At 39.2% G+C, this 24820-nt stretch overlaps 1 non-coding gene across 1 annotated transcript; it reads left to right on the top strand.

The window, feature by feature from the left end:
- The first annotated feature begins 23503 nt into the window (after window positions 1-23503).
- Window positions 23504-23610, top strand: LOC112725365 (small nucleolar RNA R71). The gene has a single exon (XR_003164478.1). It is a non-coding gene; the product is annotated as a small nucleolar RNA R71 (small nucleolar RNA).
- The last annotated feature ends 1210 nt before the right edge of the window (window positions 23611-24820 follow it).

The raw sequence follows: 24820 nt of genomic DNA, 5'->3' as shown, positions 1-24820 counted from the left end.
TGTTGTGATGCCAAGGCATCTTAGGCTAGTTTCACTAGCATTTTTCTGTTAGTTTTAGTTATTTTATGCATTTTCTTGAGCTTAAAGTAACCAAGAATGGTTAAATGAATAACAAAGCAATGAACCATCCAAACAGTATGATTTTAATGCAAAATCCATGAGTTTTAGTTATATTACTTGAATGCTATGAATGGAAGATTTCTCATGAAATTTTGCAAGACTTTGATGCAATTGTTTGGATGATTTCAGGGAAGAAGAGGCTAAGCAAGGAAGCAACAAAATCAATAAAGAAAGCTTGAATATCACATGTGGAGTTTAAGTTCCAGTTTAAGCCTAAACTGGAGCTTAAACGCCAGAATCATAAAGGCTAAGAAATGCTGAAACTGAAGTTTAACCTCCAGTTTAACCTTAAACTGGAGGTTAAACGCCAGAATTGAAGTCTCACCAAAGAAGCATTTCCACGTTTAACCTCCAGTTTGACCTTAAACTGGAGGTTAAACGCCAGAATGAGAATGCCAATCAGGAAGCATTTCCACGTTTAACCTCCAGTTTAACCTTAAACTGGAGGTTAAACGCCAGAAATGGGAAGTGCACCAGGGAGCCATTTCCACGTTTAAGCTCCAGTTTGACCTTAAACTGGAGCTTAAACGTGTTCGACCAAGTTTCTCCTCCAGGGTTGCTTTCTCCATTTCCACGTTTAAGCTCCAGTTTAACCTTAAACTGGAGCTTAAACGTGTTCGACACCTCCAGGGCTACCTTTCTCAGCTTCCACGTTTAAGCTCCAGTTTAACCTTAAACTGGAGCTTAAACGTGTTCGACCTCCAGGGCTGCCCTTCCTATCTTCACGTTTAAGCTTCAGTTTAACCTTAAACTGAAGCTTAAACGTGTTCGACTACATGACTCTCCAAGGCTGCCTTCTTCCATTTCCACGTTTAAGCTTCAGTTTAACCTTAAACTGAAGCTTAAACGTGCTTCTACAAAAGGCTTCACTGGAAGTGTCTGGCGTTTAAGCTGCAGTTTAAGCTTAAACTGCAACTTAAACGCCACTCTTGGAAAAGGTTTCTGGGCCAAAAATATTGCGGTTTAAAGTTAGTCTTTGAGCACAAACATTAACTTAAACTTACTCTGGCATGAAACCCAATTGAATATCATGGTTTATGGGATTGGGCCTGAAGGATTGATGAGTCTGAAATTTCAATTTGTTGAGTCATGTATTATTATTTGATTATCACTAAGTTGGCTCAATGAATGTTACAGAATTTGGATCAGCAGCCTCATCAAGATTATGGATCATAATCCCAAAGCAAAAGGAAAGCAGGGAGAGGCCTCAAAGCCCAAGAAACACAACAGAAGCTCAATATAGAAAGGGTATAAATAGGATAGAATTTAAGTTAGGAAGGACTTTTACCTTTTCATTTAGCTAGTTTTCATTTCTTTGTAATTGAATTCAGAGCTATGACTCACTAAACCCCCTTTCATTGGGTTAGGGAGCTCTATTGTAATTCAATGAATCAATAATAGTTTATCTTCTTCTTCAATCTTTTCTCTTGAATTTTGTTAGAAAGCTTCTCGATCTAATTCCATTGGGTAGTTGTCTTGGGAAAGAAACTACCCATAATTGGAATCCTTCGGAACCTTGGGAAAGGAATGGAGGATTCATGCTAGAGAAGCTTTCTCACAGTGAATTGGATTGGGGTTTGGATGGATATTGTGACATGTAATCCTACCAAATTGTGGTTCATGAAACTGTGTGGTATAATCAGTGATCGAGCATCATCTCTTCTTATGAACATTTAAACCAAGGGATTGGGAATTTGTTTGTTTTTAGAGAGAATTGGTGAGCCAAGGGATTGGGATCCAATCATATAAGATTGCCAAGCAAAATTTAATGAACGTATTGGTTGAGGAAGAGATAAACATGTTTTGATTCGGAGATCTCAATATCTCCTATAACCCAATGAATTCCCCATTTCTGATTTCCACTTTCTCTTTACATTCTGCAACTAAATTCATGCAATCACCCCCATTCCCTTTTATTTTCAGCAATTTAGCTTCTGCTCTTTAATTCATGCAATTTAAGATTCCGCCATTTCAATTTCTTGTCATTTACTTTTCCCGCCAATTTTACATTCCGCAATTCTCATCTAAATCTTGATTCCGCTCAACTAGAATACACTTCTAATCCGAATTGCTCATTCAACCAATCCTTGTGGGATTCGACCTCACTCTATTGTGAGTTTTTACTTGACGATAACCGGTGCACTTGCCGGAAGGAATTTTGCCGATCGTGCAATTTCCTAGATCGTGGCATAACTAGTTTATGCGCATCAGATATAATCCGTGACACTCATCATTATTCTCAATTCTATGAACGCGTGCCTGACAACCCCTTCCGTTTTATCTGAGCTCAACATAGTCATTGGGCGACAACTTGAGTGCGTATCTCTTGGGTATCTAATACACGGACCGAGTCTATGAGATTAGTATCTTCGTGGTATAGGCTAGAACCAATAGGCAGCATTCTTAGGATCCAAAAAGTCTAAACCTTGTATATGGTATTCCGAGTAGGATCCGGGAATGGATGACTGTGACGAGCTTCAAACCTACGAATATTGGGCACAGTGACAGTGTGCAAAAGGACAACGGTCCTATTCTGATGCTAGCGGGAACCGACAGATGATTAGCCGTGCGGTAGCTGTACATGGTATTTTTCATCCGAGACGAGCAATCCGACAGTTGATTAGCCGTGCAGAGAACGTACCTGGTATTTTTCATCCGAGAGGATCATACAGCTTACCATGGAAGGGAGCACGCATGGTTGGAAGAAGGCAATAGGAAAGCAAAGGTTCAGAAGCAATAAAGCATCTCCAGACGCTTATCTAAAATTCCCACCAATGAATTACATAAGTAACTTTATTTTATTTTATGTTTTATTTATCTTTTAATTATCAAAACCTCATAACCATTTGAATCCACCTGACTTAGATTTACAAGGATGACCATAGCTTGCTTCAAGCTGACAGTCTCCGTAGGATCGACCCTTACTCACGTAAGTATTACTTGGACGACCCAGTGCACTTGCTGGTTAGTTGTGCGGAGTTGTGAAAAGTGTGAATCACAATTTCCCACACCACCAAACAACTAATCAAAGTTCTAGCAAAATCACTAGGTCTTTGCATCAATTATAAAATCAATTAATTCTAGCTTAAAACCTATGATTTTGTGTAAAATAAATGATATTTGATTGATTCAACATAATCATGAAAATCCACTCCAATTACTTATGGTGCAAGAAAGTGCATAAAACCTAATGAAACTAATGAAAAATGCTTGTAAAACTAGCATAAGATGATTTGTCATCAATAGCTTAGAATTTAAGTTAGGAGCACTTTTTTACTTTCTGGGCACTTTTACATTCTATTGTATTTTTCATTCTCTGTTTGTTAATTTCCAGAATGTATCTTTCAATTCCAATTTCCATTTGGGAGCTATGAACAACTAAACCCCTTTCATTGGGTTAGGGAGCTCTATGTAATTCAATGGATCAATAGTAGTTTTCATTAATCTTCTTCTTTCTTTTCTCTTGATTTTACTAGAAAGCTTTCGGTCTTCATCCAACTGGATGGTTATCTTGGGAAAGAAGCTATTCATAATTGGATCTCCTTGGGACCTTGGAAGAGGAATGAGGAGATCATGCTAGAATTGCTTTCTCACATTGGATTAGATTGGGGTTTGGATGGATACAGTGACATGTAATCCTACCAACACTTTGATCTATGAATTTGTGTGGTATAATCGGTGACCAAACTTCATCTCTTCCCATGAGCAATTAAATCAAAGAATTGGGCAATTGTTCATGCTTAGAGAGATTGGTGAGCCAAGGAATTGGGATCCAATCACTTAAGATTATCAAGGAGATCAATGAATGCATTGATTGCGGAAGAGATGCAAATGAATTTGATCCGGAGAGTTATATATCTCCTGAACCCAATGAATTCCCCATTATCTGATCTACCCATTCTATTTACTTTTTTCTCTTTAATTTCATGCTAATTCCCCCTTCCCATTTAATTTCTTGCAATTTAAGCTTCTGCACTTTAATTCCCTGCAATTTAATTTTCTGTTCCTTTAATTTCTTGCAATTTAAGTTTCCCACCAATTTTACTTTCTTCAATCCAAATTAAATTATGATTTCGCTTAACTAGAACAATTCATCAATTATAATTTATCGATCTACCAATCCCTGTAGGATTCGACCTCACTCTACAGTGAGTTTTACTTGACGACAATCCGGTGCACTTGCCGGAAGGAAATTTGTTGAGAGGCAAGTTTTCAGTGAATCACTTCCTTTGGGAGAAACAAGATTTAAGTTTGGTGTTGTGATGACAAGTCATCTTAGGCTAGTTTCACAAGCCTATTTCATTAGTTTTTACTTGGTTTTCATGCATTTTTAGGCAATGAGTGTTTGAGTGAGAATTTCATGCTTGTCTTGATTCAATCAAACATTAGTAATTTTATGTATTTTTATTAGATTTCTTGCAAGATTTAGTCGATAATATGAATGATCCAAGATTTGATGATTATGCAAAGGCTTTGATGTATCTGTTTGGTTGATGACAGGTGAAAAGATGAAGGAAAAGAAGCAGAAAGCACAAAATAAGCTCAAAGGAAGATTTCTAGACACATTTTTTTGAGGTTTGAGCACGCTTTGGAGCCTTAGGCCACGCTTTTGATCTAAACAAGTAGAGCGCTCTTGGCATGAGAACGCTAGGTTCTCTTGCGATGCGCACGCGTACAAGACGCTTACGCATCAGGTAATGATTTTTGAAGACCCACGCGTAGGCGTGTATGACGCGTACGCGTGGATGTAATTGGCGCTCATTTGAAAAGAAAGCGCTTTGTTAGCTTAATAAGCGCCTTCGAGAAAGTTTCAAATTTGGGATTAAAGATTTGGTATCGACGCGCACGCGTACATGACGCGCCTGCGTCGATGGAGCATCTATGAAGAAACACGCGTGTGCATGGCTGACGCGTACGCATAGAAGTGCCATGTTCGAAGGGCCACGCGTACGCGTAAGGGATGCGTACGCATGGGTAGCGTTCGTTGCATGAACGCTACGCTCTTTTGGAAAGCACTACGAGGGACGCGTAAGCGTATAGCACGCATACGCGTCACAAGTCCAATTTCTGAAGGTCACGCATACGCGTAGCTGACGCATACGTGTGGATGGGCCAAAAATGCAAAAGGACGCGCAAGCGTATGGGACGCGTACACGTGGGTGTAAAAACGCTACGTTCTCCAAATGAATGCTACACTCTCCTAGAAGTGCATTTCTGCTCAATTAATTTCATTCTAAGCCCAATTGAACTACAAGCAAGCAAGCCCACTCAGATCACTCAAGCAAAGGCACAAGGAGCATCTAGAATAAGATTTTCATTTAATTGTAATTTGTTTTGAATTTCATTTCAATTTATAATTTAGGCAAGCCTATATAAAGGCCTCAGTTTCATTTCAAAGGGAACTCACACAGACAGTAGGCTGCATTAGTAGTAGGCAGCAGTAGGAGTAGGAGTAGGAGTAGAATAGAAAGCTTTCTGATACACTTTTTTTTTCCTTTTCTACATTTTCATATTTCAGCTATATTGAATTCAATTCACTTTTATTGCAATTTCAATTTCCTACATCTCTACTCTTTTGAAATTTTCATTTCTGCCAATTTCACCTTTCTATTACTATTACTTTCAAATTTACTTTCAAGCAATTTTAATCTTCTGCAATTGTTCTGAGTTCTGATTTACTGCTTCATTTAATTTTTCAGCACCCAATTCCCTTTACATTTGATGCAATTTACTTTCCTTGCCATTTAAGTTACTGCCATTTACATTCTGCACTTTAAATTCCTTGCAATTTACTTTTTGTTGATCAAATCTCACTCAATTCACCACTATTAGCTTAACTAAACTAATCACCTTACTAAAGTTTCTTGATCCATCAATCCTCATGGGATCGACCTCACTCTAAGTGAGTTTTACTACTTGATGTGACCCGGTACACTTGCCGGTGAGTTTGTGTGGAATCGGTTTTCCCTCATCAGATACCATTTTCATAACACAACCATAAAACAACCAACTCCATTCCGAAGCCAACCACCAACCATCACAATCTCCTGTAGATAGACTCAGTAGGATGGAACTTATGCTTGAAGAAATCAGAAAAAGAAGAGAAGAAGATCAACTTGAAAGGATAGAACTCCTCCTTAAAAAAATGACAAAGATAAATGAAGAGGAGAAAATAGCAACAAGGGAGCATGAAGAAAAATTGAGGCAGACAGCATAGTCCTATTTTAAAGAACAATTCATTGAAGAGCTGAGATCTCATAGAGAGACCACTTCACTCTCTCCAGAAACTGAGGAGTTCATTCAATGGTCCAGAGCCTTGACAGAAATATAAGCCATCACTTTCAGAAACATTGAAGCACATTTAAACAATATAGCAAAACACTTTGAAGTGGTGCCTAGCAAGGAGGATGAGGACCAAATGGTGAGTACAAGGGAGGAATCAGAAGAACAAGAAAAAGAGGCACTCATACCAAGTGAGATTTCTATGAAGAAGGAGGAGGTTGTAAGAGTATATAAGCCTAAGGGTCCATACCCACAGAGGCTACTAGGGGTGCCAAAGAAACATGAAAAATCACTCCCAAAAGACTCAATGCAACATCATGTAGAAGAGAGGGAGGAAGCCAATCAAGGGAGTCCACACTCTAATGAAACAGAGAATTGCATAGAGGGTGAGTTTATTGAACCACTAATTCAAGAAGCTCTTGATGAAAAAGATGCTCCAACTGTCCAACAATACCCAGGTCTTGAGATCAAAGAAGTGAAGGCAGTAAATACAAGCACCAAGAGGAGGATTGTGACCGAGAAACAAAGGACCATATCCATGAAAAAGAGAAGGTCAAAGGACAGTCCAACTCCTGATCCATCAAGCAAGTTCACTTAAGCAAATCACAAAAGAAAGCTTGCTGAAAAGAGGAATTCACAACAAGGGGCATCTCTTGGCTCCTTTTTCCACTGGAGATCATTCCTCTTAACAAACTGGAAGAAGCGAAAAAAATTGATAAACAAAATGTCAAGCTAATGACATTAAAGGAGCACTTGTTGGGAGGCAACCCAACCAAAGGTAGTTTTCTTTTCCTAGTTATTTCACTAAAAGAGTTAAGTAAATTTCTCTGTATTGCAAGGAGCTAAGTTTGGTGTTGCACACCAAAAACAATCCAAGGGTGAATGTGGGATTCTAAGTTTGATGTTCCACCAATGATTTTATTAAGAGCACATTCCAACCCTCAGCATAATTAATCAGTAGCTCCAAACAATAACAGAAATTACTTAACAATTGTTTAATTTCTAGTTCCTAGTTATTTTCTTAATAAAAGCACATGAGGTCCTCTGCATGTACTCAATCTGCTGCATTAAGCAAGGAACTAAGTTTGGTGTTCACACACCCACTTAAGTTCAGAAAACCACAAGCATACATGCATGCTAACTATTTCTCAAGTGCTTGTGGAACAAGCAACTTCCAATAACCTTGCAGGTATTCAATCAATCTTATGGAAGAATTATGCACCATCATCCAAGAAGACAAATAAGGGTACAACAGCTAGGGATGATGATGACAAGAATGCAACAAGAAGAATCCAAGAGGTTGTATTGTTACTTGACTGTCTTTAGCTTTAGATGTTAATTGAAGTTGCAATTGTAACCCAGCTGATTAGCTCATCTGTCAATTACATTCTGTTTGTTTGTTTCTTCAATTTCCATTTCAAGTATGCTAGTCTAAGAGTTTTTCTTCATTTTCATCTACTTAGATACATGCTTGATGCACAGAAAACTTGTCTCACAACAAATCTCCCTTCGGCAAGTGTACCGAATTTGTCGTCAAGTAAAAACTCACAATAGAGTGAGGTCAAATCCCACAGGGATTGATTGATCAAGCAACTTTAATTAGAAGAATGTTCTAGTTGAGCGAATCCAGGATTTGGGTTGAGAGTTCCAGAAAATAAAATGGCGGGAATGTAAATAACAGAAAAGTAAATGCTAGAATTAAAGGACTGGAAGTAAATGACTGAAAATAAATTGCAGAATTGTAAATGGGAATGGGGGATTTGCTCATAAAAGTAAATGGCAGAAATTAAAGAGAATGGGTAAGATCAGAGATGGGGAGTTCATTGGGCTTAGGAGATGTTGCAATTCTCCGGATCAAGTTCATTTTCATCTCTTCCTCAATCAATGCACTCATTGATCTCCTTGGCAATCTTAAGTGATTGAATTACAATGTCTTGCAATTTAATCTCTCAAATCTTGATCAATAGCCAATTCCTTGGTCAATTGCTCATGAGAAGAGATGAAGTATGGTCACTGATTATACCACATGCATTTCCCAAATCAAGTATTGAGAGGGTTATAGTCACATACCTATCCAAACCCAATTTGGTCCAGCATGAGAAAGCATTTCTAGCTTGATCTCTTCATTCCTCATTCAAGGTTCAAAAGAGATCCAAGTTTGAATAGCTTCTTTTCCAAGATAACTACTCAATTGAATGAAGATCGAAAGCTTTCAAGTAAAATCAAGAGAAAAGATAGAAGAAGGATAATGAAGATTAGTATTGATCCATCAAATTACAATAGAGCTCCCTAACCCAATGAAAGGGGTTTAGTTGTTCATAGCTCTAGAAAATGAAAACAAAGATGGAGAATACATCATAGAACTAGAAATTGTAGAGAAAGTAAAATGCAGAGAGTAATTCTCTTTTTCCAATCTTCCAGAACTCCTTAACAATTCAAAGCTACTCCTATATATACTACTTCTCTCAACTTCTAGTTGGATCTTCAAGTCTTGGGCCTTTGGATCTTGAGTTTGAAGCAGTTCTCTTCTTCATTTGGGCTTGGCTTTACTTGCAGAGAGAAAATGTGAAGTGGGCAGAGACTTTAGCTTAGGACGTTAGGGGTGTTAACGTTTAGTGAAAATATAAGTTCGAGAACGTTAGTGACAATCAACTTTCTCACTAACGTTACTAAGTAAAAGCCACGTTAACTTCAACGTTAGTGGCATAAACGTTGCCACTAACGTTGCCTCTAAGTCCTTCGCACACGTTATTGAGACTTAACATTTCCAATAACTTTGAAAAGCCCCCTTTGTTCCCACGTTAGAGCCCACGTTAACTTAGTTAACGTGGCTCTTTAACGTGGGCTTGCCATCCTTCGAGAACGTTAGTAACACTTAACATTGTCACTAACGTTCCAAGGTGCCCCTATGCCTCACGTTAGAGTCCATGTTAACTAGGTTAACGTGGCTTCTAACGTGGCCATGCTTAGCCATCCCCAACGTTAGTGACAATGTTGAGTGTCACTAACGTTGGCCATTCTTTCACTCATCAACGTTAGCTTCCACGTTAACTAGGTTAACGTGAAAGTTAACGTGGCTCCTTGGGGGTTGTGTGGTTGCTTCCAACGTTAGTGACAATGTTGGGTGTCACTAACGTTGTCACTAACGTGGTATATTTCTCCTTAGGCCAACGTTTGTGACAATGTTGAATGTCACTAACATTGGCGCTTCTCCCCCTTTCTAACATTAGAGGCCACGTTAACTAAGTTAATGTGGACTCTAACGTGGCCACTTATGAGCATTTGCCAACATTAGTGACAATGTTAAATGTCACTAACGTTGGCTCAACTTCCCTTCTCCACGTTAGAGTTCACGTTAACTTAGTTAACGTGACTCTTAGCGTGGTCAATGATGGCTTTGAGAACGTTATTGGCAATCACTTTTCTCATTAACTTTGCAAGTTACCTCCCATTCCTTGCTTCCTTTGGTCCTGAAATCAAGCAATAGAGTGCATCAAAGTTCTAGTCCAAGTCATGGGTAATGCAACATACAATTTGTCACTAAACTCATGCAAAATCCTCATGAAATAATGTAAAATGCACAATGTATGCTTGAATCAAGGTGTAAGTGAATATCTACCCAAAACTAGCTTATTTCCTAAGGAAATGCATGAAACTAACCTAAAACCAGTAAAGAAAAGGTCAGTAAAACTGGCCAAGATGCCCTGGCATCACAACACCAAACTTAAAGCTTGCTTGTCCCTAAGCAAGTACTGGAACAAGAGAATGATGAATGGAATGCCAAGAGCAATGAGTCATTCTTGTGGAAGTCATATCACTGATTTTATGGTGGTTTCATGCATAGCATCTTAGGTTCATTCCTGGCTTTCAGACCTTTATCATGTCTTAAAACACTCACTTTGCTTATATCCCATGAGACTTTTATTCATTGATCCCTTTATTGTCATTTCAGAGCTTATTGGTGTTCTTAGGCTAAGTCCTCTGTAAGGGGGCAAATTTTTAAGATAAGCTTTCAGCCAACACTCCCGAACCAGTTGGTTCAAGGTGCTAGGTGTTGAAGCACTCCTAAAGACTTACTCCCTCAAGTCTCTCCCCCATACATACACACCACAAGCATATAGTTCATTTATTTTCCTTCTTGAGACCTTGGTGTCCAGCACCTCTTTGGGTTACTAAATGCTCTGTGGTGAGGGTTACTCTTGATGATGGATTTTCAGCTGATAATCCCGGGCTAGTTAACTCAAGTTACCAGGTGATAAAGCACCCCTAAGAGCTTATTCATCCAAGTAGATCCCTCACACAGGAACACCACAGACACATATCTTAAGATCAAAACCATTGGTGCCTAGCCTTATTGCTTACTCTTTTTCTTTTGTTTTTCCACTTTCATTATTCTTTTCTCTTTCTCTTATTAGGATCTTGTCATATACTTAGTCTCATGAGTATATTCAAAGCAAAGTATTCAGGCCAGATAGTTGTCATCCCACCTTATGGTTGAACCAACTTAGCTAACTTATGATCATACCACAAATTCATGAATGTACTCCATAATATGAACTCCACTCTGGTCTTTTGAAATATAAGCATTCTCTCTTCATTTGATTAAAAAAGGACAAGCATACAAGTAAGTAAAGTAGGGATGCAGTGACATAAAGACTAGTGCACATAGACCTATTCAGAACTTAAAAGACAGAATTTAAAAAGGATTTAAACTAACATGGAAGCATGTTCTATTTCATACAAGATCTTCCTTATTTAAAACATAGAGAAAGGTGAACTAAAGAAGGAACTCGACAACCTTTTACTGTTGTGGATGTCCATGCTCTTTTCCTTGCTTGTCCTCCTTGTTTCCTCTTGCATTTCCTCGCATCCGTGCCAATCTTGCTTGCTTCCAATCCTCAAGTGCCTTCCTCACTGACTCATGACTCTCCTCCACCCTTTGTCTTTCCTTTCGTGCTAATTCATCCTTCATTTCGTCATACCTGGCTATTCCTGGATGCAATATTGGCAGCTGTCCCACTAAGTAGCCGAGCCTGGCTTGAGTGTTTATGTGATGTCCTGTTTCGCTCATGTAAACTCCTTCTGTGAATGCCCTTTGCTCGTCCAATAGTTCTGCCTGTTCTATTTGTCTTCGATGCATCTCATGTATGTGTGCCCCTTGATGTGCTTGGATGTTGATTAGCCTCTGGGTGGATTCTTGTTCCTCGTTTTGCCTTTGTTCCATCCTGTTGAATGTTTCTCCCCATTGTTGTCCTTGACTTAGTTGCTGTTCCATCATTTGCCTTTGCCACTCACCTTGCTGAGTCATCCATCTTGAGAGTGTTTCCTCTTGCTTCCCCATCATCTGTAGTTGAAGCTCCTTCTGTGCTTCTTGGCTTTCCAAATATTGTCTAGACAAGCCATCGATGGCCTCCTGCAATTGGTGCATGTCCAAGGTCTGTTGTGCTTGACCCTCTAAGACTTGTCCTTCCACTACTTGAGGGGCTGTCCTCTTCCTTTGCTTCCGCTGAGGCAAAGGGGATGCTGCAGCATTCATCCCTCGTACAGTTATTGGGATGCCTTCCTTTATCCACATGGGGTTCTCATCTTCAAAAACTACCCCAGCTTTCTTGCATATTCGGTAAATAGTGCTGGGGTAACCTAACGTTCCTCTTGAGTCGCTTTTCTCTGCCATCTTTCTAATACCTTCAGCTATGAGTTCATGAACCTTGATTTCTCCTCCCTTCAGTATACAGTGCACCATTGTGGCTCTCTTGACATTCACCTCCGAGTTGTTTGCAGCTGGGAGAATAGACCTTCTCACTAGCTCAAACCACCCCTTGGCTTCAGGAGTGAGATCTGTTCTCTTGATGAACTTTGGTTTATTTCCTGCTCCCCTTTCCCAGTCAGCTCCTGGTACACCAATATCTTGCAGAATCTGGTCATAATTGGGGTTGTCCAATCTTGAGTGATAGCTTTCTTCTTCAAACTGTATAGAACGTAACTTCAATGCCTTCATGACACTCATGGGACCAAAGTCCACCATCTTTCCTCTCACAAAGCTTGTGTAAGACTTATCCTTCTTATCATATCGAACCGCATTTGCATAAAATTCTCTTATGAGGTTTGCATTCAACTTAATGACCGGGTCAGTGAGGAGCTCCTATCTTCTCTTTTCTATCTTCTCTGTGATTTCGGGGCACTCAGTCTTTTTAACTTGAAATCCCAGCTCATAAATGATTTCCTTATCAACCATCCACCCGTATTGCAATGCATGATGCAAGCTTCTAAATCTCTTTTCATCATATGGGTGTTCTTCCATGGGTTCCTTTCCCTTCCTTCTTGTAGAACCCGAAGACGCCATGAATGAAAGTTAATATGTGAAGGTAGCAAAGTTGTGAAGATTTTTGGTTGTTTAAGGTTTTATTGCGATGAAGAGAGTGAGGTGGGAAAAAGGTTTTTAATGGGGTAGGGAGTGTCTTGTACCGAAATGGAGAGTGGTGAAGATTGGGTAATGACAATGAAGGTGGGTACAGAACAAGGGTCATTATATAGAAAAGTTGTGAGAGAATGGAGGGTGTGGATTGATTGAATGGTTGCTTGATGGACGGTTGGGGTTATGCATGGATAAAAGACAAGGATCATCACTTTATGAATGAGATTGCTCGGTCTTTTAGGAGTTCCATTTTTCCCATGTTGCATGGCAACATTTTCCAATGTATTCCCTTTTTAAAACAAGTGTGCAGCCCTTCCTTTTGTGGTGTCCGATCCTTCCTTGTTTAGTTGTCCAATCCATCCCTTTTTATGCTTCTTTTCTTTTCCTATAAAGATTTAAAATAAGGAAATTAATATCATAAAAATCAAACTCTACGGCTAGAATAATAAAGAGAAGAAAAAGATTTTGTTTATTTATGAATTTCAACTAACTCACTACTTGTGTATCCTTATGCATTTTGGTGGCACCATGGGGTGACACCAAACTTAGTTTGAAGCAATGTGATGAAAAGTTTTGTTCAAAGCTCCCAAGACTAGCATGCATCTTGGTTTGCTTTGAACACCAAACTTGTTCTTCACTATATACTGCATGATAAAGATTTCACCAAGTGTTTGTCAAGTTTGGGTTGAAATTCATAAACATTGATTTATTCATTATTTTAAAAACATATAGAACATGGGTTGCCTCCCATGCAGCGCTTCTTTAGCGTCACTAGCTTGACGTTTTTCCCTCATCAGGGTGGTTGGTAGTGCTTAAAGTCCTCCCCTCTTGCTGTGGACTTATATCCATTGGTTGGATCAATGATCTCCACATGTTCCAGGGAAAGAACTCTGTTGATAATGAAGACCTTAGGTAACTGAGATGGTACAGTAGGGAGATTAGGGGGAATATCTGGGAAATAAGTTGAGACCACTCTATCCCCTGGAGAGAAGTCTTCTGTAGGGATCTTCTTGTTCCTCCACCTCCTTGGTACCTTCTTCTTTGTTCCTTTTGAGGTTGCCTTCCCCTTGGTGACCTCTTTTTCTAAAGGAGTTGTGATGCTGTCTTTACCTGCCTCTAGAGGTTTAGGTTCCTCCAATTTTTCCTTGAGCTGTGGCAATTGCTGTTTTCCTTGTTTATCAATTAAGGGAATCTCAGAATGAACTGGCTGTGCTTCAGTGCTTGTCTCCTCCATCAGTGTCTCATTATCATTTGTGCTTAGTTCCTTATCCTCTTGCTCTGTTTCTTGTGAGAGTTTGAAAACATTGAAGCTGAGTCGTTCATCATGGATTCTCAATATTAGCTCCCCTTTCTCTACATCGATAAGTGCTCTGGTTGTAGCTAGGAATGGTCTTCCCAATATGATTGGGTGAGTGTGACTCTCTTCCATGTCCAGGATGACAAAGTCTGTTGGGAGAAAGTATTTCCCAACCTTTAGCAACACATTTTCCACCACTCCTATTGCTTGCTTTTGAGTTTTGTCAGCCAGTCTGATGATTACATCTGTGGGCATTATCTCATTGATCTGCAGCCTCTTTACCAGGGATAAGGGCAGTAAGTTGATGCTGGCCCCCAAATCACATAGTGCTCTATCGAACATAGTTTCACCTATGGCACAAGGGATGTGAAAACTCCCTGGGTCTCTTCTTTTTGTAGGCAACTCAGGTTGAATAAGGGCACTACATTCCTTATTCATCACTATAGTCTGGCCTCCTTTGAGTGAGCTTTTCCTGGGAAGAAGTTCCTTCATATACTTGATGAATGCAGGCATTTGTTGAATTGCCTTGATGAATAGTATGTTCACATGCAGAGATGCAAACAAGTCTAGGAACCTTGAGTATATTCTTTTTCCCACAGCACCATTGAGCAGTTGAGGGAAGGGTGCATAGAGCTTAAGCAGCTCTTGTTGTGAGATTTCTGGTTCTTGGTGATCTTTATCCTCCTCCTTTGTTGAGTTGTCTTCAGGTTGTTCGAAAAGTTTGCCTTGCTTGTCTTCAGTCTCTTGATCACTTTGATGCCAAGGCATCTTAGGCTAGTTTCACTAGCCTTTTTCTTTTATTTTTAGTTGTTTTATGCATTTTCTTGAGCCTTAAGTAATCATTTTGGGCCAATTAGTCATGCTTGTCTTAAATCATTCAACATGAAGATTTTGATGCAAATTCCATGAGTTTTTAGTTATATTCCTTGAATGCTATGAATGGAAGAATTCTCATGAAATTTTGCAAGACTTTGATGCAATTGTTGGATGATTTCAGGAAAGAAGAGGCTAGGCAAGGAAGCAACAAAATCAATAAAGGAAGCTTGAATATCACATGTGGAGTTTAAGTTCCAGTTTAAGCTTAAACTGGAACTTAAACTACCAAGCCATATAATGCTGGAAATGGCGTTTAAGTTCCAGTTTAAGCCTAAACTGGAGCTTAAACGCCAGAATCATGAAGGCTAAGAAATGCTGAAACTGAAGTTTAACCTCCAGTTTAACCTCAAACTGGAGGTTAAACGCCAGAATGATAATGCCACTCAGGAAGGAGTTCCACGTTTAACCTCCAGCTTGACCTCAAACTGGAGGTTAAACGCCAGAATGGGAAAAGCACCAGGGAGCCATTTCCACGTTTAAGCTCCAGTTTGACCTCAAACTGGAGCTTAAACGTGTTCGACCAAGTTTTCTCCTCCAGGGTTGCTCTCTCCATTTCCACGTTTAAGCTCCAGTTTGACCTCAAACTGGAGCTTAAACGTGTTCGACACCTCCAGGGCTACCTTTCTAAGCTTCCACGTTTAACCTCCAGTTTAACCTTAAACTGGAGGTTAAACGTGTTCGACCTCCAGGATGCCTCCTTCCATTTCCACGTTTAACCTCCAGTTTGACCTTAAACTGGAGGTTAAACGTGTTCGACCTCCAGGGCTGCCCTTCCTATATCCACGTTTAAGCTTCAGTTTGACCTCAAACTGGAGCTTAAACGTGTTCGACTACATGACTCTCCAGGGCTGCCTTCTTCCATTTCCACGTTCAAGCTTCAGTTTAACCTTAAACTGAAGCTTAAACGTGCTTCTACAAAAGGCCTCACTGGAAGTGTCTGGCGTTTAAGCTGCAGTTTAAGCTTAAACTGCAACTTAAACGCCACTCTTGGAAAAGGTTTCTGGACCAAAAATATTGTGGTTTAAGTTAGTATTTGAGCACAAACATTAACTTAAACTTATTCTGGTATGAAACCCAATTGAATACCATGGTTTATGGGATTGGGCCTGAAGGATTGATGAGTTTGAAATCTCAATTTATTGAGTCATGTGTCATTATTTGATTATCATTAAGTTGGCTCAATGAATGTTACAGAATTTGGATCAACAGCCTCATCAAGATTATGGATCATAAACCCAAGGCAAAAGGAAAGCAGGGAGAGGCCTCAAAGCCCAAGAAACACAACAGAAGCTCAATATAGAAAGTGTATAAATAGGATAGAATTGAAGTTAGAAAGAACTTTTACCTTCACTTTGAGCTAGTTTTCATATCTTTGTAATTGAATTCAGAGCTATGACTCACTAAACCCCCTTTCATTGGGTTAGGGAGCTCTATTGTAATTCAATGAATCAATAATAGTTTATCTTCTTCTTCAATCTTTTCTCTTGAATTTTGTTAGAAAGCTTCTCGATCTAATTCCATTGGGTAGTTGTCTTGGGAAAGAAACTACCCATAATTGGAATCCTTCGGAACCTTGGGAAAGGAATGGAGGATTCATGCTAGAGAAGCTTTCTCACAGTGAATTGGATTGGGGTTTGGATGGATATTGTGACATGTAATCCTACCAAATTGTGGTTCATGAAACTGTGTGGTATAATCAGTGATCGAGCATCATCTCTTCTTATGAACATTTAAACCAAGGGATTGGGAATTTGTTCATTTTTAGAGAGAATTGGTGAGCCAAGGGATTGGGATCCAATCATATAAGATTGCCAAGCAAAATTCAATGAACGCATTGCTTGAGGAAGAGATAAACATGTTTTGATTCGGAGATCTCAATATCTCCTATAACCCAATGCATCCCCCAATTCTGATTACATCTTCTCTTTACATTCTGCAACTCAATTCATGCAATCACCCCCATTCCCTTTTAATTTCAGCAATTTAGTTTCTGCTCTTTAATTCATGCAATTTAAGATTCCGCCATTTCAATTTCTTGTCATTTACTTTTCCCGCCAATTTTACATTCCGCAATTCTCATCTCAATCTTGATTCCACTCAACTAGAACACACTTCTAATCCGAATTACTCACTCAACCAATCCTTGTGGGATTCGACCTCACTCTATTGTGAGTTTTTACTTGACGATAACCGGTGCACTTGCCGGAAGGAATTTTGCCGATCGTGCAATTTCCTAAATCGTAGCATAACTAGTTTATGCGCATCAAGTTTATGGTGCCGTTGCCGGGGATTGGTTTTCGATTGACAATTCTCAAATTGGAAGTTAACTAGATTGAGCAATTTTTCTTTTCTTTTGTTAATAGTTTTTGTTTCAGTTTATTACTGCTAATTTCTGCAAATTTTAATTTGTTTTCTTTGCTTATTCACTTGTTAGCATACTAACCACTAGCGGTTTGTGATATTGCCTCACTATGGAATTTCCACTATCTTTGGATGAGTATTGTTTGAGACTGAGCACATTGCAAAAAAGAAAGGAGTATCCATCATCTTTTGGTCAATCAAAATTCATGAGAAACTCTCCACCACCACAGAATGATTCATGTTATTATGCTCATGGTGGGTGGGAGTATCAGGAACAGGAAACGGGGTACTTCCCAGAGCCACAAAATGGTCCATGTTTTGGTGAATTTGATCACTACTCAAGTTGTGGCTGGGAAGATCAAAACCAAAGAGATTTCACTTATTCACACCCCATTCATCAAGAGCCATCACCTCTGAATTATCCAACCTCACCTCCTAGTTTTACATATCCAAATTCTTCATCACTTGAGCATTTCTCAGCACAAAATTCCTTCTCAAATTCATACAATCCATTTCACTATCCACAAGACTCATTCCACTACACACAAGAGTCATACCACTACCAACACTCCAACCAAAGACTCTATCAGCCCACACAAAACACATACTCCCAGCCACCATATCACAGCCAAGATAATCAACCTCATCAACCCAATCCAAACCAACAATTTCAAGATCAATTAAACAGGATAGAAGGAATGATTGCAACTATGGGCAGAGATGTGGCCGATTTGAAAGGCTTTAAGGAAGAAGTGATATCCAACTTACAAAATCAAGGTGCTGCCATTCAAAAGCTAGAAGCACAAATTGGATATCTATCAAAGCAAATCCCTACCCACAATTCTTCTAGTGATACCATGGCAAACCCAAGGGAGGAATCAGAAGAACAAGAAAGGGAGAAAGTCAATCAAGGGAGATCACACTCCAATGAAACAGAGAGTGGCAAAGAGGAAGGGTTCATTGAACCACAAATTCAGGAAGCTTTTGATGAACAGGATACTCCAACTGTCCAACAACAACCAAGTTCTGAGATCAAGGATGTGAAGGCAGTAGAAACAAGCACCAAAATGAGGATTGTGACCGAGAAACAAAGGATCATATCCATGAAGAAGAGAAGGTCGAAGAACAATCCAACTCCTGAGCCAACAAGCAAGTTCACTCAAGCCAATCACAAGGGAAAGCTTGCTGGAAAGAAGCATTCACAACAAGGGGCACTAACTAGCTCCTTTATCCACTTGAAGTCATTCCTCTTAACAAACTGGAAGAAGAGGAAGAAAGTCAGGAACAGCATGTCAAGCTAATGACGTTAAAGAAGCGCTTGTTGGGAGGCAACCCAACCAAAGGTAGTTTTTCTTTTCTAGTTATTTCAATAAAAGAGTTAAGTAGATTTATCTGTATAGCAAGGAGCTAAGTTTGGTGTTGCACACCAAAACAATTCAAGGGTGAATGTGAGATTCTAAGTTTGGTGTTCCACCAAAAACTTCATTAAAAGCACATTTCTACCTCAGCATGACTAGTCACTAGCTCCAACCAATCAGGGAAACTACTTAAACAATAGTTTAATTTCTAGTTCATAGTTATTTTCTTAATAAAAGCACATGAGGTTTTCTGCATATGATCCAAATTGCTGCATATGGCAAGGAACTAAGTTTGGTGTTCACACACCAATCTAAGTTCAGAGGCCTACAAACATACATGCATGCTAACCAATTCTCAAAGTGCTTGGGGAACAAGCAACTTCTAATAGCTTTGCAGGAAGACAATCAATCTCATGGAAGGAATATACATCATCATCAAAGAGAACACCAAGGCTAGGAAGGATGATGAACAACAAAGAAGATGCTAAAAGGTTGTATTGTCACTTAATTGCTTGTACTTTGAATTGCTGATATTGGAAGTTTGCATGCACCCCTGCTTTAAGTTTGAGTCATTGCAGTTTTTGTTTGTCTGTTTGTTTAATTTCCAAATAAGTGATAGTCTAAGTGTCTGGATAAACTTCACTTGCTTAAATGTATGCTTGCCATGCTTGTTCTGTTTCCAAAAATAAAAGAAAAGTTTGAACAAAAGTAACTCAATTCCATTTAGTAAGAAATCAAATAAGATTAAGTGTTGGTATGCATGTTTGATTGAATAGTCAACTCACTAAGAAATAAAGTTAGAATTGTCACTTTTAGTGGAAATTAGGATGCTGTCTATGGATCTTGATGAATAAATGTCTTTGGCCATGAAAAAGAAAGAAAAAGAAGAAGAAAAAGCCACTGAAAAAGGGCAACCAAAAAGCAAAAAAATTGAGAAAATAAGCTAGGCACCAATGGTTTGAACTTCTGAGACAAATGCCTGTGGTGTTTATGTATTAAGGATATGCTTGGATGAATAGGTTCTGAGGAGTGTTTCAACACTTGGTAACTTGGGTTAACTAACCCGGGATTATCAACCAAAAGTCCATTATCAAGAGCAACCTAAATACAAAACATTTAGTCACACAAAGAGGTGCTGGGCACTAATGTCTCAAGAAGAAATGTGAACTAAAATGCCTGTAGTGGATATGTGTAGTGCACTAATAAGAAAAAGAAAATGCCAAAGGCTTGAGCAACACATGACACTGAGCAACAAGGAGCAAATAAGCTCAAAGAAAAAGAAAAACAAAGAAAAGAAACTTGCCAAGGATATGTGAATAACAAGAGGCCATAAGCAGTGTTTTAGTGGAAACATAAAAAGTGACATTCTTACCTAAGAAACAATAAAGTGATGCTGCAACAACTTTCTGCATGAACACCCCATTAATCAATGTCAATTACTTACTGATATGGCTAATGAATTTACTTTCTATTTCATTCTTTCTTCTCAATAATTCAGAACTTGCTTGGGGACAAGCAAGGATTAAGTTTGGTGTTGTGATGCCAAGGCATCTTAGGCTAGTTTCACTAGCCTTTTTCTTTTATTTTTAGTTGTTTTATGCATTTTCTTGAGCCTTAAGTAATCATTTTGGGCCAATTAGTCATGCTTGTCTTAAATCATTCAACATGAAGATTTTGATGCAAATTCCATGAGTTTTTAGTTATATTCCTTGAATGCTATGAATGGAAGAATTCTCATGAAATTTTGCAAGACTTTGATGCAATTGTTGGATGATTTCAGGAAAGAAGAGGCTAGGCAAGGAAGCAACAAAATCAATAAAGGAAGCTTGAATATCACATGTGGAGTTTAAGTTCCAGTTTAAGCTTAAACTGGAACTTAAACTACCAAGCCATATAATGCTGGAAATGGCGTTTAAGTTCCAGTTTAAGCCTAAACTGGAGCTTAAACGCCAGAATCATGAAGGCTAAGAAATGCTGAAACTGAAGTTTAACCTCCAGTTTAACCTCAAACTGGAGGTTAAACGCCAGAATGATAATGCCACTAAGGAAGGAGTTCCACGTTTAACCTCCAGTTTGACCTCAAACTGGAGGTTAAACGCCAGAATGGGAAAAGCACCAGGGAGCCATTTCCACGTTTAAGCTCCAGTTTGACCTCAAACTGGAGCTTAAACGTGTTCGACCAAGTTTTCTCCTCCAGGGTTGCTCTCTCCATTTCCACGTTTAAGCTCCAGTTTGACCTCAAACTGGAGCTTAAACGTGTTCGACACCTCCAGGGCTACCTTTCTAAGCTTCCACGTTTAACCTCCAGTTTAACCTTAAACTGGAGGTTAAACGTGTTCGACCTCCAGGATGCCTCCTTCCATTTCCACGTTTAACCTCCAGTTTGACCTTAAACTGGAGGTTAAACGTGTTCGACCTCCAGGGCTGCCCTTCCTATATCCACGTTTAAGCTTCAGTTTGACCTCAAACTGGAGCTTAAACGTGTTCGACTACATGACTCTCCAGGGCTGCCTTCTTCCATTTCCACGTTCAAGCTTCAGTTTAACCTTAAACTGAAGCTTAAACGTGCTTCTACAAAAGGCCTCACTGGAAGTGTCTGGCGTTTAAGCTGCAGTTTAAGCTTAAACTGCAACTTAAACGCCACTCTTGGAAAAGGTTTCTGGACCAAAAATATTGTGGTTTAAGTTAGTATTTGAGCACAAACATTAACTTAAACTTATTCTGGTATGAAACCCAATTGAATACCATGGTTTATGGGATTGGGCCTGAAGGATTGATGAGTTTGAAATCTCAATTTATTGAGTCATGTGTCATTATTTGATTATCATTAAGTTGGCTCAATGAATGTTACAGAATTTGGATCAACAGCCTCATCAAGATTATGGATCATAAACCCAAGGCAAAAGGAAAGCAGGGAGAGGCCTCAAAGCCCAAGAAACACAACAGAAGCTCAATATAGAAAGTGTATAAATAGGATAGAATTGAAGTTAGAAAGAACTTTTACCTTCACTTTGAGCTAGTTTTCATATCTTTGTAATTGAATTCAGAGCTATGACTCACTAAACCCCCTTTCATTGGGTTAGGGAGCTCTATTGTAATTCAATGAATCAATAATAGTTTATCTTCTTCTTCAATCTTTTCTCTTGAATTTTGTTAGAAAGCTTCTCGATCTAATTCCATTGGGTAGTTGTCTTGGGAAAGAAACTACCCATAATTGGAATCCTTCGGAACCTTGGGAAAGGAATGGAGGATTCATGCTAGAGAAGCTTTCTCACAGTGAATTGGATTGGGGTTTGGATGGATATTGTGACATGTAATCCTACCAAATTGTGGTTCATGAAACTGTGTGGTATAATCAGTGATCGAGCATCATCTCTTCTTATGAACATTTAAACCAAGGGATTGGGAATTTGTTCATTTTTAGAGAGAATTGGTGAGCCAAGGGATTGGGATCCAATCATATAAGATTGCCAAGCAAAATTCAATGAACGCATTGCTTGAGGAAGAGATAAACATGTTTTGATTCGGAGATCTCAATATCTCCTATAACCCAATGCATCCCCCAATTCTGATTACATCTTCTCTTTACATTCTGCAACTCAATTCATGCAATCACCCCCATTCCCTTTTAATTTCAGCAATTTAGTTTCTGCTCTTTAATTCATGCAATTTAAGATTCCGCCATTTCAATTTCTTGTCATTTACTTTTCCCGCCAATTTTACATTCCGCAATTCTCATCTCAATCTTGATTCCACTCAACTAGAACACACTTCTAATCCGAATTACTCACTCAACCAATCCTTGTGGGATTCGACCTCACTCTATTGTGAGTTTTTACTTGACGATAACCGGTGCACTTGCCGGAAGGAATTTTGCCGATCGTGCAATTTCCTAAATCGTAGCATAACTAGTTTATGCGCATTACATTTGTAGTGACCATTTTGCAATCTTCCCATCTTACTTTCTTTGCTTCTCCTTTGGGGTTTTTATCCGTGTCACTTGGGAAGCTATCAGTATGTTTGGGAATCTTCTCAGCTAAATATCCCACCTGGAATTCTTGCTTCCTAATGGTCTCTCCCTGGTTCTTAATATTGGCTCGCACCTCCTCTTTGAACACCTTATTTTCTTGAATCTCTTGGCATATTCCTTCAAGTAAGGCTTCAATCTTAGAGAGCTTGTCATCAAGTGATGAGTGATTCGGAGCAGATGTACTGTTTTGGTTTTGATAAGCATGTGGAGAAGTGTTGTTGTGGGGGTGTTGAGATGTCCTCTGTGCGAATTGCTGGTGAGCTGCATTGTTGTTGGAGTTGTAACGTCTTTGGTCTTTGTTTTGATCTTGCTCACTTCCCCACCCAAAGTTTGGGTGGTTTCTCCATCCAGTGTTGTAGGTCTTGGAGTATGGATCATAATTTTTCCTTGGTGAATTCCCAATGTAGTTGGCTTGCTCCTGACTACCCTCTGCTTCTTCATTCATTCCTTTTTGGGTTGTTGATGAAGTGGAGATTGCTGCTACTTGGTTCATCTCTATCTTCTTGGTGAGGTCAGCCAGTTGCTGGGTAATGAGCTTGTTTTGGGCCAACAGAGCATCTACATTGTTTAGCTCCATTACTCCTCTTGTGTTCCCTCTTTCGGAAGCATAGAAGTAGTCGTTCTCTGCTACTGTTTCAATAACATCTATGGCTTCCTCAATAGTCTTCTTCTTGTTCAAAGATCCTCCAGATGAATGGTCTACGGCCTTCTTTGACTCATAAGAAAGTCCTTCATAGAAAATATGCAGCTGCACCCATTCGTTGAACATATCTGGTGGGCACCTCCTTGTTAGGTCTTTAAACCTCTCCCATGCTTCATATAGAGTCTCACCATCTTGTTGCCTGAAAGTTTGGACCTCAGCTCTCAGCCTATTGATTCGTTGAGGAGGGTAAAATCTTGCTAAGAATTTGTTCACCACTTCTTCCCAAGTTGTCAAGCTTTCCCTTGGGAAAGATTCCAGCCACTTGGCTGCTTTGTCCCTAAGTGAGAATGGAAATAGGAGCAGTCTATAGGCGTCAGGATGAACACCATTAGACTTCACTGTGTCACATATTCTCAGGAAGGTGGTTAAATGTTGATTAGGGTCTTCTTGAACACCTCCTCCAAACGAACAGTTGTTCTGAACAAGGGTGATGGGCTGTGGTTTAAGTTCAAAGTTGTTGGCATGGATTGTTGGCTTTTGGATGCTACTTCCACAATTGTCTGGGTTTGGATTGATGTAAGAGCCTAAAACTCTTCTATCCTCCCCAGCATGATTTGCTCTACCTCCTCCCCCATGGTTGTGATCCTCTTCTTCATGATGGTTTTCCATGTTGTCTTCCATGTTTGGTTCAAAGAATTCCTCTTCTTCCTCAGCACCAACCACTTTCTTTCCTCTTGCCTCCCTCCTTAATCTAAGGAAGGTCCTCTCAGGTTCAGAATCGAAGGAAGTTGAAGCCCCGCTTCTTCTCCCTGTCATACAACCATCAAGTGCAAGCAAGAAAAGATAAGTGCAGAAAGTATTTGTGTCAGAATTACTGTTAGTTTTGGGTGATGCAATATATCAAACAGTTAGTGGGTTAGCAAACAGAATTGAAAATAACAAAGAAAAACAAAAGAGTAGAGGGGGAAGGGAAGAAGTTTAACTAAAATAGAAAGTAAATCACTCAAACAGAAAATGAAATTCACAAAATAAAAATGCTCAATCTAGTGATCTTCCAATTTAATCATTGTTGATGCACAATCAATCCCTGGAAACGGCACCATAAACTTGATGCACAAAAAACTTGTCTCACAACAAATCTCCCTTCGGCAAGTGTACCGAATTTGTCGTCAAGTAAAAACTCACAATAGAGTGAGGTCGAATCCCACAGGGATTGATTGATCAAGCAACTCTAATTAGAAGAATATTCTAGTTGAGTGAATCCAGGATTTGGGTTGAGAGTTCCAGAAAATAAAATGGCGGGAATGTAAATAACAAAAAGTAAATGCTAGAATTAAAGGACTGGAAGTAAATGACTGAAAATAAATTGCAGAATTATAAATGGGAATGGGGGATTTTCTCATAAAAGTAAATGGTAGAAATTAAAGAGAATGGGTAA

This window comes from Arachis hypogaea, chromosome 11 (assembly GCF_003086295.3).
Source record: "Arachis hypogaea cultivar Tifrunner chromosome 11, arahy.Tifrunner.gnm2.J5K5, whole genome shotgun sequence".
Taxonomy (NCBI): Eukaryota; Viridiplantae; Streptophyta; class Magnoliopsida; order Fabales; family Fabaceae; genus Arachis; species Arachis hypogaea.
The sequence above is the reverse complement of the archived record's forward strand: the minus strand, read 5'-3'. Positions and strand labels throughout refer to the sequence as shown.